A 13,965-nucleotide genomic window follows, 5' to 3' on the forward strand; every position below is an offset into this window, starting at 1 on the left:
TCACCTGTTAGCTTTATCCCTAATTATAACTCTCACTCTTTCCCTGCATCTAACCCTAGCTCTAATCCCATCATTAACCTCGGTCCGGGCACACGCGTGAACCCCTACTCTCATCTCAGCCTCTCCTGGTGATACATCACACCTGGGATCGTTTGCTCCCTGTGGGCTGTGGGAAATTTGCTACCAGCACGCCCTGGAAGTGGGGCTCATTCCGCTGCAACGGGAGGTCTTCCCAGGACGCGTCACAGCTCAACGCAAGAGCTCCTGGGTTTCGAAGGCTCTTGCAGCAAGCCTTCACAAAGCAGCAGGGAGCGCCGTTCCAGATGGGAAACTTGAGACTGGATGTCCAGAAAAGCAAGACGTCAGAAGCGAAACCTTTTTCCTGCAGGGTGTGGCATACCATCCGCTTGCTCATTGCGACAGAGGTGGCACTAATGAAGGAAGAGGTCAACGTTACGTTCTTCTTTAAAATGCAAGGCCAGGAAAAGTGGCAGCGGTGGGATTTGAACCCACGCCTCCGAAGAGACTGGAGCCTTAATCCAGCGCCTTAGACCGCTCGGCCACGCTACCTCCCTGCTAGTCGCCGAAAGCGGAACTTGACCCGTTGCCCGGCCCGCTTTAGTGCTTTGCCTTTTCTCCTTGGAAAGTCTGGAGACAGGCAGTGGAAGGGCAGGCAAACTGTCAGGTGCGCAGAGGAGGGGAGACCATGAGGCAAGGTGGGAGATGGGGGCAAGAAGTGAGAAAAAAACTAATCGCAAGCTAGGGCAGGATTCGGAAAGTGAAGCCGAAAAGGGGCTTAGCATGCAGCCCAGGGGTTTCTTTGACTGTCCTAAGCCCACAGGGACTTTGCCGTCCTCAGCTCATGAGACTTGAGATGGGTAGCTTGATTTGCTGAGGAAATGCGGGATGACAGATTCAACTCTGGAGTCAAACATAGCCCGGAACTATCGCCTTAAACTGAGTTTTAAGCCTGGTGCCGATAAAAAGAAAGAAATTAGCCTTAGATCGGGCAAGCCGTTTGACGGGGGAAAATGAGACCCCCCTAGGCCAGCTAGGTGGTCGCTGGATGCTGTGCAGACATCAGCAGCTGTTCATTTCATGCCCTCACGTCTCCTCGTTAGTATAGTGGTCAGTATCCCCGCCTGTCACGCGGGAGACCGGGGTTCAATTCCCCGACGGGGAGGTTAAACCTTTTCTGGATTTTTTTTAGTTCTTGACAAATATTCTTGAAGATTAGGCTGAGTCAAGTAGGGAATGGGTGCCAAGAACTGACTCTTTAAGAAAAAAGCACCGGCAACGCTAGTCATCGTACAATATTTGTGCACAATTGCTTACATTAGGCGGCCGGTCCACTTTATTGAGTCCCCCTCAGCACCATTTAGTGCTCCTGTTGTCTGCGAAGTCCAAATTGTAACCCTGAATCAGTTCCTCTTCTGACCCTTTGTATCATGTTACATGACGAGTAATGATCACCTGTTAGCTTTATCCCTAATTATAACTCTCACTCTTTCCCTGCATCTAACCCTAGCTCTAATCCCATCATTAACCTCGGTCCGGGCACACGCGTGAACCCCTACTCTCATCTCAGCCTCTCCTGGTGATACATCACACCTGGGATCGTTTGCTCCCTGTGGGCTGTGGGAAATTTGCTACCAGCACGCCCTGGAAGTGGGGCTCATTCCGCTGCAACGGGAGGTCTTCCCAGGACGCGTCACAGCTCAACGCAAGAGCTCCTGGGTTTCGAAGGCTCTTGCAGCAAGCCTTCACAAAGCAGCAGGGAGCGCCGTTCCAGATGGGAAACTTGAGACTGGATGTCCAGAAAAGCAAGACGTCAGAAGCGAAACCTTTTTCCTGCAGGGTGTGGCATACCATCCGCTTGCTCATTGCGACAGAGGTGGCACTAATGAAGGAAGAGGTCAACGTTACGTTCTTCTTTAAAATGCAAGGCCAGGAAAAGTGGCAGCGGTGGGATTTGAACCCACGCCTCCGAAGAGACTGGAGCCTTAATCCAGCGCCTTAGACCGCTCGGCCACGCTACCTCCCTGCTAGTCGCCGAAAGCGGAACTTGACCCGTTGCCCGGCCCGCTTTAGTGCTTTGCCTTTTCTCCTTGGAAAGTCTGGAGACAGGCAGTGGAAGGGCAGGCAAACTGTCAGGTGCGCAGAGGAGGGGAGACCATGAGGCAAGGTGGGAGATGGGGGCAAGAAGTGAGAAAAAAACTAATCGCAAGCTAGGGCAGGATTCGGAAAGTGAAGCCGAAAAGGGGCTTAGCATGCAGCCCAGGGGTTTCTTTGACTGTCCTAAGCCCACAGGGACTTTGCCGTCCTCAGCTCATGAGACTTGAGATGGGTAGCTTGATTTGCTGAGGAAATGCGGGATGACAGATTCAACTCTGGAGTCAAACATAGCCCGGAACTATCGCCTTAAACTGAGTTTTAAGCCTGGTGCCGATAAAAAGAAAGAAATTAGCCTTAGATCGGGCAAGCCGTTTGACGGGGGAAAATGAGACCCCCTAGGCCAGCTAGGTGGTCGCTGGATGCTGTGCAGACATCAGCAGCTGTTCATTTCATGCCCTCACGTCTCCTCGTTAGTATAGTGGTCAGTATCCCCGCCTGTCACCCGGGAGACCGGGGTTCTTCTGGATTTTTTTTAGTTCTTGACAAATATTCTTGAAGATTAGGCTGAGTCAAGTAGGGAATGGGTGCCAAGAACTGACTCTTTAAGAAAAAAGCACCGGCAACGCTAGTCATCGTACAATATTTGTGCACAATTGCTTACATTAGGCGGCCGGTCCACTTTATTGAGTCCCCCTCAGCACCATTTAGTGCTCCTGTTGTCTGCGAAGTCCAAATTGTAACCCTGAATCAGTTCCTCTTCTGACCCTTTGTATCATGTTACATGACGAGTAATGATCACCTGTTAGCTTTATCCCTAATTATAACTCTCACTCTTTCCCTGCATCTAACCCTAGCTCTAATCCCATCATTAACCTCGGTCCGGGCACACGCGTGAACCCTTACTCTCATCTCAGCCTCTCCTGGTGATACATCACACCTGGGATCGTTTGCTCCCTGTGGGCTGTGGGAAATTTGCTACCAGCACGCCCTGGAAGTGGGGCTCATTCCGCTGCAACGGGAGGTCTTCCCAGGACGCGTCACAGCTCAACGCAAGAGCTCCTGGGTTTCGAAGGCTCTTGCAGCAAGCCTTCACAAAGCAGCAGGGAGCGCCGTTCCAGATGGGAAACTTGAGACTGGATGTCCAGAAAAGCAAGACGTCAGAAGCGAAACCTTTTTCCTGCAGGGTGTGGCATACCATCCGCTTGCTCATTGCGACAGAGGTGGCACTAATGAAGGAAGAGGTCAACGTTACGTTCTTCTTTAAAATGCAAGGCCAGGAAAAGTGGCAGCGGTGGGATTTGAACCCACGCCTCCGAAGAGACTGGAGCCTTAATCCAGCGCCTTAGACCGCTCGGCCACGCTACCTCCCTGCTAGTTGCCGAAAGCGGAACTTGACCCGTTGCCCGGCCCGCTTTAGTGCTTTGCCTTTTCTCCTTGGAAAGTCTGGAGACAGGCAGTGGAAGGGCAGGCAAACTGTCAGGTGCGCAGAGGAGGGGAGACCATGAGGCAAGGTGGGAGATGGGGGCAAGAAGTGAGAAAAAAACTAATCGCAAGCTAGGGCAGGATTCGGAAAGTGAAGCCGAAAAGGGGCTTAGCATGCAGCCCAGGGGTTTCTTTGACTGTCCTAAGCCCACAGGGACTTTGCCGTCCTCAGCTCATGAGACTTGAGATGGGTAGCTTGATTTGCTGAGGAAATGCGGGATGACAGATTCAACTCTGGAGTCAAACATAGCCCGGAACTATCGCCTTAAACTGAGTTTTAAGCCTGGTGCCGATAAAAAGAAAGAAATTAGCCTTAGATCGGGCAAGCCGTTTGACGGGGGAAAATGAGACCCCCTAGGCCAGCTAGGTGGTCGCTGGATGCTGTGCAGACATCAGCAGCTGTTCATTTCATGCCCTCACGTCTCCTCGTTAGTATAGTGGTCAGTATCCCCGCCTGTCACGCGGGAGACCGGGGTTCAATTCCCCGACGGGGAGGTTAAACCTCTTCTGGATTTTTTTTAGTTCTTGACAAATATTCTTGAAGATTAGGCTGAGTCAAGTAGGGAATGGGTGCCAAGAACTGACTCTTTAAGAAAAAAGCACCGGCAACGCTAGTCATCGTGCAATATTTGTGCACAATTGCTTACATTAGGCGGCCGGTCCACTTTATTGAGTCCCCCTCAGCACCATTTAGTGCTCCTGTTGTCTGCGAAGTCCAAATTGTAACCCTGAATCAGTTCCTCTTCTGACCCTTTGTATCATGTTACATGACGAGTAATGATCACCTGTTAGCTTTATCCCTAATTATAACTCTCACTCTTTCCCTGCATCTAACCCTAGCTCTAATCCCATCATTAACCTCGGTCCGGGCACACGCGTGAACCCTTACTCTCATCTCAGCCTCTCCTGGTGATACATCACACCTGGGATCGTTTGCTCCCTGTGGGCTGTGGGAAATTTGCTACCAGCACGCCCTGGAAGTGGGGCTCATTCCGCTGCAACGGGAGGTCTTCCCAGGACGCGTCACAGCTCAACGCAAGAGCTCCTGGGTTTCGAAGGCTCTTGCAGCAAGCCTTCACAAAGCAGCAGGGAGCGCCGTTCCAGATGGGAAACTTGAGACTGGATGTCCAGAAAAGCAAGACGTCAGAAGCGAAACCTTTTTCCTGCAGGGTGTGGCATACCATCCGCTTGCTCATTGCGACAGAGGTGGCACTAATGAAGGAAGAGGTCAACGTTACGTTCTTCTTTAAAATGCAAGGCCAGGAAAAGTGGCAGCGGTGGGATTTGAACCCACGCCTCCGAAGAGACTGGAGCCTTAATCCAGCGCCTTAGACCGCTCGGCCACGCTACCTCCCTGCTAGTCGCCGAAAGCGGAACTTGACCCGTTGCCCGGCCCGCTTTAGTGCTTTGCCTTTTCTCCTTGGAAAGTCTGGAGACAGGCAGTGGAAGGGCAGGCAAACTGTCAGGTGCGCAGAGGAGGGGAGACCATGAGGCAAGGTGGGAGATGGGGGCAAGAAGTGAGAAAAAAACTAATCGCAAGCTAGGGCAGGATTCGGAAAGTGAAGCCGAAAAGGGGCTTAGCATGCAGCCCAGGGGTTTCTTTGACTGTCCTAAGCCCACAGGGACTTTGCCGTCCTCAGCTCATGAGACTTGAGATGGGTAGCTTGATTTGCTGAGGAAATGCGGGATGACAGATTCAACTCTGGAGTCAAACATAGCCCGGAACTATCGCCTTAAACTGAGTTTTAAGCCTGGTGCCGATAAAAAGAAAGAAATTAGCCTTAGATCGGGCAAGCCGTTTGACGGGGGAAAATGAGACCCCCTAGGCCATCTAGGTGGTCGCTGGATGCTGTGCAGACATCAGCAGCTGTTCATTTCGTGCCCTCACGTCTCCTCGTTAGTATAGTGGTCAGTATCCCCGCCTGTCACGCGGGAGACCGGGGTTCAATTCCCCGACGGGGAGGTTAAACCTTTTCTGGATTTTTTTTAGTTCTTGACAAATATTCTTGAAGATTAGGCTGAGTCAAGTAGGGAATGGGTGCCAAGAACTGACTCTTTAAGAAAAAAGCACCGGCAACGCTAGTCATCGTACAATATTTGTGCACAATTGCTTACATTAGGCGGCCGGTCCACTTTATTGAGTCCCCCTCAGCACCATTTAGTGCTCCTGTTGTCTGCGAAGTCCAAATTGTAACCCTGAATCAGTTCCTCTTCTGACCCTTTGTATCATGTTACATGACGAGTAATGATCACCTGTTAGCTTTATCCCTAATTATAACTCTCACTCTTTCCCTGCATCTAACCCTAGCTCTAATCCCATCATTAACCTCGGTCCGGGCACACGCGTGAACCCCTACTCTCATCTCAGCCTCTCCTGGTGATACATCACACCTGGGATCGTTTGCTCCCTGTGGGCTGTGGGAAATTTGCTACCAGCACGCCCTGGAAGTGGGGCTCATTCCGCTGCAACGGGAGGTCTTCCCAGGACGCGTCACAGCTCAACGCAAGAGCTCCTGGGTTTCGAAGGCTCTTGCAGCAAGCCTTCACAAAGCAGCAGGGAGCGCCGTTCCAGATGGGAAACTTGAGACTGGATGTCCAGAAAAGCAAGACGTCAGAAGCGAAACCTTTTTCCTGCAGGGTGTGGCATACCATCCGCTTGCTCATTGCGACAGAGGTGGCACTAATGAAGGAAGAGGTCAACGTTACGTTCTTCTTTAAAATGCAAGGCCAGGAAAAGTGGCAGCGGTGGGATTTGAACCCACGCCTCCGAAGAGACTGGAGCCTTAATCCAGCGCCTTAGACCGCTCGGCCACGCTACCTCCCTGCTAGTCGCTGAAAGCGGAACTTGACCCGTTGCCCGGCCCGCTTTAGTGCTTTGCCTTTTCTCCTTGGAAAGTCTGGAGACAGGCAGTGGAAGGGCAGGCAAACTGTCAGGTGCGCAGAGGAGGGGAGACCATGAGGCAAGGTGGGAGATGGGGGCAAGAAGTGAGAAAAAAACTAATCGCAAGCTAGGGCAGGATTCGGAAAGTGAAGCCGAAAAGGGGCTTAGCATGCAGCCCAGGGGTTTCTTTGACTGTCCTAAGCCCACAGGGACTTTGCCGTCCTCAGCTCATGAGACTTGAGATGGGTAGCTTGATTTGCTGAGGAAATGCGGGATGACAGATTCAACTCTGGAGTCAAACATAGCCCGGAACTATCGCCTTAAACTGAGTTTTAAGCCTGGTGCCGATAAAAAGAAAGAAATTAGCCTTAGATCGGGCAAGCCGTTTGACGGGGGAAAATGAGACCCCCTAGGCCAGCTAGGTGGTCGCTGGATGCTGTGCAGACATCAGCAGCTGTTCATTTCATTCCCTCACGTCTCCTCGTTAGTATAGTGGTCAGTATCCCCGCCTGTCACGCGGGAGACCATTCCCCGACGGGGAGGTTAAACCTCTTCTGGATTTTTTTTAGTTCTTGACAAATATTCTTGAAGATTAGGCTGAGTCAAGTAGGGAATGGGTGCCAAGAACTGACTCTTTAAGAAAAAAGCACCGGCAACGCTAGTCATCGTACAATATTTGTGCACAATTGCTTACATTAGGCGGCCGGTCCACTTTATTGAGTCCCCCTCAGCACCATTTAGTGCTCCTGTTGTCTGCGAAGTCCAAATTGTAACCCTGAATCAGTTCCTCTTCTGACCCTTTGTATCATGTTACATGACGAGTAATGATCACCTGTTAGCTTTATCCCTAATTATAACTCTCACTCTTTCCCTGCATCTAACCCTAGCTCTAATCCCATCATTAACCTCGGTCCGGGCACACGCGTGAACCCCTACTCTCATCTCAGCCTCTCCTGGTGATACATCACACCTGGGATCGTTTGCTCCCTGTGGGCTGTGGGAAATTTGCTACCAGCACGCCCTGGAAGTGGGGCTCATTCCGCTGCAACGGGAGGTCTTCCCAGGACGCGTCACAGCTCAACGCAAGAGCTCCTGGGTTTCGAAGGCTCTTGCAGCAAGCCTTCACAAAGCAGCAGGGAGCGCCGTTCCAGATGGGAAACTTGAGACTGGATGTCCAGAAAAGCAAGACGTCAGAAGCGAAACCTTTTTCCTGCAGGGTGTGGCATACCATCCGCTTGCTCATTGCGACAGAGGTGGCACTAATGAAGGAAGAGGTCAACGTTACGTTCTTCTTTAAAATGCAAGGCCAGGAAAAGTGGCAGCGGTGGGATTTGAACCCACGCCTCCGAAGAGACTGGAGCCTTAATCCAGCGCCTTAGACCGCTCGGCCACGCTACCTCCCTGCTAGTTGCCGAAAGCGGAACTTGACCCGTTGCCCGGCCCGCTTTAGTGCTTTGCCTTTTCTCCTTGGAAAGTCTGGAGACAGGCAGTGGAAGGGCAGGCAAACTGTCAGGTGCGCAGAGGAGGGGAGACCATGAGGCAAGGTGGGAGATGGGGGCAAGAAGTGAGAAAAAAACTAATCGCAAGCTAGGGCAGGATTCGGAAAGTGAAGCCGAAAAGGGGCTTAGCATGCAGCCCAGGGGTTTCTTTGACTGTCCTAAGCCCACAGGGACTTTGCCGTCCTCAGCTCATGAGACTTGAGATGGGTAGCTTGATTTGCTGAGGAAATGCGGGATGACAGATTCAACTCTGGAGTCAAACATAGCCCGGAACTATCGCCTTAAACTGAGTTTTAAGCCTGGTGCCGATAAAAAGAAAGAAATTAGCCTTAGATCGGGCAAGCCGTTTGACGGGGGAAAATGAGACCCCCTAGGCCAGCTAGGTGGTCGCTGGATGCTGTGCAGACATCAGCAGCTGTTCATTTCATGCCCTCACGTCTCCTCGTTAGTATAGTGGTCAGTATCCCCGCCTGTCACGCGGGAGACCCCGACGGGGAGGTTAAACCTTTTCTGGATTTTTTTTAGTTCTTGACAAATATTCTTGAAGATTAGGCTGAGTCAAGTAGGGAATGGGTGCCAAGAACTGACTCTTTAAGAAAAAAGCACCGGCAACGCTAGTCATCGTACAATATTTGTGCACAATTGCTTACATTAGGCGGCCGGTCCACTTTATTGAGTCCCCCTCAGCACCATTTAGTGCTCCTGTTGTCTGCGAAGTCCAAATTGTAACCCTGAATCAGTTCCTCTTCTGACCCTTTGTATCATGTTACATGACGAGTAATGATCACCTGTTAGCTTTATCCCTAATTATAACTCTCACTCTTTCCCTGCATCTAACCCTAGCTCTAATCCCATCATTAACCTCGGTCCGGGCACACGCGTGAACCCCTACTCTCATCTCAGCCTCTCCTGGTGATACATCACACCTGGGATCGTTTGCTCCCTGTGGGCTGTGGGAAATTTGCTACCAGCACGCCCTGGAAGTGGGGCTCATTCCGCTGCAACGGGAGGTCTTCCCAGGACGCGTCACAGCTCAACGCAAGAGCTCCTGGGTTTCGAAGGCTCTTGCAGCAAGCCTTCACAAAGCAGCAGGGAGCGCCGTTCCAGATGGGAAACTTGAGACTGGATGTCCAGAAAAGCAAGACGTCAGAAACGAAACCTTTTTCCTGCAGGGTGTGGCATACCATCCGCTTGCTCATTGCGACAGAGGTGGCACTAATGAAGGAAGAGGTCAACGTTACGTTCTTCTTTAAAATGCAAGGCCAGGAAAAGTGGCAGCGGTGGGATTTGAACCCACGCCTCCGAAGAGACTGGAGCCTTAATCCAGCGCCTTAGACCGCTCGGCCACGCTACCTCCCTGCTAGTCGCCGAAAGCGGAACTTGACCCGTTGCCCGGCCCGCTTTAGTGCTTTGCCTTTTCTCCTTGGAAAGTCTGGAGACAGGCAGTGGAAGGGCAGGCAAACTGTCAGGTGCGCAGAGGAGGGGAGACCATGAGGCAAGGTGGGAGATGGGGGCAAGAAGTGAGAAAAAAACTAATCGCAAGCTAGGGCAGGATTCGGAAAGTGAAGCCGAAAAGGGGCTTAGCATGCAGCCCAGGGGTTTCTTTGACTGTCCTAAGCCCACAGGGACTTTGCCGTCCTCAGCTCATGAGACTTGAGATGGGTAGCTTGATTTGCTGAGGAAATGCGGGATGACAGATTCAACTCTGGAGTCAAACATAGCCCGGAAGTATCGCCTTAAACTGAGTTTTAAGCCTGGTGCCGATAAAAAGAAAGAAATTAGCCTTAGATCGGGCAAGCCGTTTGACGGGGGAAAATGAGACCCCCTAGGCCAGCTAGGTGGTCGCTGGATGCTGTGCAGACATCAGCAGCTGTTCATTTCATGCCCTCACGTCTCCTCGTTAGTATAGTGGTCAGTATCCCCGCCTGTCACGCGGGAGACCGGGGTTCAATTCCCCGACGGGGAGGTTAAACCTCTTCTGGATTTTTTTTAGTTCTTGACAAATATTCTTGAAGATTAGGCTGAGTCAAGTAGGGAATGGGTGCCAAGAACTGACTCTTTAAGAAAAAAGCACCGGCAACGCTAGTCATCGTGCAATATTTGTGCACAATTGCTTACATTAGGCGGCCGGTCCACTTTATTGAGTCCCCCTCAGCACCATTTAGTGCTCCTGTTGTCTGCGAAGTCCAAATTGTAACCCTGAATCAGTTCCTCTTCTGACCCTTTGTATCATGTTACATGACGAGTAATGATCACCTGTTAGCTTTATCCCTAATTATAACTCTCACTCTTTCCCTGCATCTAACCCTAGCTCTAATCCCATCATTAACCTCGGTCCGGGCACACGCGTGAACCCCTACTCTCATCTCAGCCTCTCCTGGTGATACATCACACCTGGGATCGTTTGCTCCCTGTGGGCTGTGGGAAATTTGCTACCAGCACGCCCTGGAAGTGGGGCTCATTCCGCTGCAACGGGAGGTCTTCCCAGGACGCGTCACAGCTCAACGCAAGAGCTCCTGGGTTTCGAAGGCTCTTGCAGCAAGCCTTCACAAAGCAGCAGGGAGCGCCGTTCCAGATGGGAAACTTGAGACTGGATGTCCAGAAAAGCAAGACGTCAGAAGCGAAACCTTTTTCCTGCAGGGTGTGGCATACCATCCGCTTGCTCATTGCGACAGAGGTGGCACTAATGAAGGAAGAGGTCAACGTTACGTTCTTCTTTAAAATGCAAGGCCAGGAAAAGTGGCAGCGGTGGGATTTGAACCCACGCCTCCGAAGAGACTGGAGCCTTAATCCAGCGCCTTAGACCGCTCGGCCACGCTACCTCCCTGCTAGTCGCCGAAAGCGGAACTTGACCCGTTGCCCGGCCCGCTTTAGTGCTTTGCCTTTTCTCCTTGGAAAGTCTGGAGACAGGCAGTGGAAGGGCAGGCAAACTGTCAGGTGCGCAGAGGAGGGGAGACCATGAGGCAAGGTGGGAGATGGGGGCAAGAAGTGAGAAAAAAACTAATCGCAAGCTAGGGCAGGATTCGGAAAGTGAAGCCGAAAAGGGGCTTAGCATGCAGCCCAGGGGTTTCTTTGACTGTCCTAAGCCCACAGGGACTTTGCCGTCCTCAGCTCATGAGACTTGAGATGGGTAGCTTGATTTGCTGAGGAAATGCGGGATGACAGATTCAACTCTGGAGTCAAACATAGCCCGGAACTATCGCCTTAAACTGAGTTTTAAGCCTGGTGCCGATAAAAAGAAAGAAATTAGCCTTAGATCGGGCAAGCCGTTTGACGGGGGAAAATGAGACCCCCCTAGGCCAGCTAGGTGGTCGCTGGATGCTGTGCAGACATCAGCAGCTGTTCATTTCATGCCCTCACGTCTCCTCGTTAGTATAGTGGTCAGTATCCCCGCCTGTCACGCGGGAGACGGGGAGGTTAAACCTTTTCTGGATTTTTTTTAGTTCTTGACAAATATTCTTGAAGATTAGGCTGAGTCAAGTAGGGAATGGGTGCCAAGAACTGACTCTTTAAGAAAAAAGCACCGGCAACGCTAGTCATCGTACAATATTTGTGCACAATTGCTTACATTAGGCGGCCGGTCCACTTTATTGAGTCCCCCTCAGCACCATTTAGTGCTCCTGTTGTCTGCGAAGTCCAAATTGTAACCCTGAATCAGTTCCTCTTCTGACCCTTTGTATCATGTTACATGACGAGTAATGATCACCTGTTAGCTTTATCCCTAATTATAACTCTCACTCTTTCCCTGCATCTAACCCTAGCTCTAATCCCATCATTAACCTCGGTCCGGGCACACGCGTGAACCCCTACTCTCATCTCAGCCTCTCCTGGTGATACATCACACCTGGGATCGTTTGCTCCCTGTGGGCTGTGGGAAATTTGCTACCAGCACGCCCTGGAAGTGGGGCTCATTCCGCTGCAACGGGAGGTCTTCCCAGGACGCGTCACAGCTCAACGCAAGAGCTCCTGGGTTTCGAAGGCTCTTGCAGCAAGCCTTCACAAAGCAGCAGGGAGCGCCGTTCCAGATGGGAAACTTGAGACTGGATGTCCAGAAAAGCAAGACGTCAGAAGCGAAACCTTTTTCCTGCAGGGTGTGGCATACCATCCGCTTGCTCATTGCGACAGAGGTGGCACTAATGAAGGAAGAGGTCAACGTTACGTTCTTCTTTAAAATGCAAGGCCAGGAAAAGTGGCAGCGGTGGGATTTGAACCCACGCCTCCGAAGAGACTGGAGCCTTAATCCAGCGCCTTAGACCGCTCGGCCACGCTACCTCCCTGCTAGTCGCCGAAAGCGGAACTTGACCCGTTGCCCGGCCCGCTTTAGTGCTTTGCCTTTTCTCCTTGGAAAGTCTGGAGACAGGCAGTGGAAGGGCAGGCAAACTGTCAGGTGCGCAGAGGAGGGGAGACCATGAGGCAAGGTGGGAGATGGGGGCAAGAAGTGAGAAAAAAACTAATCGCAAGCTAGGGCAGGATTCGGAAAGTGAAGCCGAAAAGGGGCTTAGCATGCAGCCCAGGGGTTTCTTTGACTGTCCTAAGCCCACAGGGACTTTGCCGTCCTCAGCTCATGAGACTTGAGATGGGTAGCTTGATTTGCTGAGGAAATGCGGGATGACAGATTCAACTCTGGAGTCAAACATAGCCCGGAACTATCGCCTTAAACTGAGTTTTAAGCCTGGTGCCGATAAAAAGAAAGAAATTAGCCTTAGATCGGGCAAGCCGTTTGACGGGGGAAAATGAGACCCCCTAGGCCAGCTAGGTGGTCGCTGGATGCTGTGCAGACATCAGCAGCTGTTCATTTCATGCCCTCACGTCTCCTCGTTAGTATAGTGGTCAGTATCCCCGCCTGTCACCCGGGAGACCGGGGTTCTTCTGGATTTTTTTTAGTTCTTGACAAATATTCTTGAAGATTAGGCTGAGTCAAGTAGGGAATGGGTGCCAAGAACTGACTCTTTAAGAAAAAAGCACCGGCAACGCTAGTCATCGTACAATATTTGTGCACAATTGCTTACATTAGGCGGCCGGTCCACTTTATTGAGTCCCCCTCAGCACCATTTAGTGCTCCTGTTGTCTGCGAAGTCCAAATTGTAACCCTGAATCAGTTCCTCTTCTGACCCTTTGTATCATGTTACATGACGAGTAATGATCACCTGTTAGCTTTATCCCTAATTATAACTCTCACTCTTTCCCTGCATCTAACCCTAGCTCTAATCCCATCATTAACCTCGGTCCGGGCACACGCGTGAACCCCTACTCTCATCTCAGCCTCTCCTGGTGATACATCACACCTGGGATCGTTTGCTCCCTGTGGGCTGTGGGAAATTTGCTACCAGCACGCCCTGGAAGTGGGGCTCATTCCGCTGCAACGGGAGGTCTTCCCAGGAGGCGTCATAGCTCAACGCAAGAGCTCCTGGGTTTCGAAGGCTCTTGCAGCAAGCCTTCACAAAGCAGCAGGGCGCGCCGTTCCAGATGGGAAACTTGAGACTGGATGTCCAGAAAAGCAAGACGTCAGAAGCGAAACCTTTTTCCTGCAGGGTGTGGCATACCATCCGCTTGCTCATTGCGACAGAGGTGGCACTAATGAAGGAAGAGGTCAACGTTACGTTCTTCTTTAAAATGCAAGGCCAGGAAAAGTGGCAGCGGTGGGATTTGAACCCACGCCTCCGAAGAGACTGGAGCCTTAATCCAGCGCCTTAGACCGCTCGGCCACGCTACCTCCCTGCTAGTTGCCGAAAGCGGAACTTGACCCGTTGCCCGGCCCGCTTTAGTGCTTTGCCTTTTCTCCTTGGAAAGTCTGGAGACAGGCAGTGGAAGGGCAGGCAAACTGTCAGGTGCGCAGAGGAGGGGAGACCATGAGGCAAGGTGGGAGATGGGGGCAAGAAGTGAGAAAAAAACTAATCGCAAGCTAGGGCAGGATTCGGAAAGTGAAGCCGAAAAGGGGCTTAGCATGCAGCCCAGGGGTTTCTTTGACTGTCCTAAGCCCACAGGGAC

At 51.6% G+C, this 13,965-nt stretch overlaps 4 non-coding genes across 4 annotated transcripts; all 4 read left to right on the forward strand.

The window, feature by feature from the left end:
* Nucleotides 1–1,111: 1,111 nt before the first annotated feature.
* Nucleotides 1,112–1,183, forward strand: TRNAD-GUC (transfer RNA aspartic acid (anticodon GUC)). The gene has a single exon. It is a non-coding gene; the product is annotated as a tRNA-Asp (tRNA).
* Nucleotides 1,184–4,020: 2,837 nt separating this feature from the next.
* Nucleotides 4,021–4,092, forward strand: TRNAD-GUC (transfer RNA aspartic acid (anticodon GUC)). The gene has a single exon. It is a non-coding gene; the product is annotated as a tRNA-Asp (tRNA).
* A 1,396-nt stretch (nt 4,093–5,488) lies between these two features.
* TRNAD-GUC (transfer RNA aspartic acid (anticodon GUC)) lies at nt 5,489–5,560 on the forward strand. The gene has a single exon. It is a non-coding gene; the product is annotated as a tRNA-Asp (tRNA).
* Nucleotides 5,561–9,871: 4,311 nt separating this feature from the next.
* TRNAD-GUC (transfer RNA aspartic acid (anticodon GUC)) lies at nt 9,872–9,943 on the forward strand. Its single transcript has one exon. It is a non-coding gene; the product is annotated as a tRNA-Asp (tRNA).
* The last annotated feature ends 4,022 nt before the right edge of the window (nt 9,944–13,965 follow it).

This window comes from Ambystoma mexicanum, chromosome 1p, assembly GCF_040938575.1.
Source record: "Ambystoma mexicanum isolate Mex_15411 chromosome 1p, UKY_AmexF1_1, whole genome shotgun sequence".
NCBI lineage: Eukaryota > Metazoa > Chordata > Amphibia > Caudata > Ambystomatidae > Ambystoma > Ambystoma mexicanum.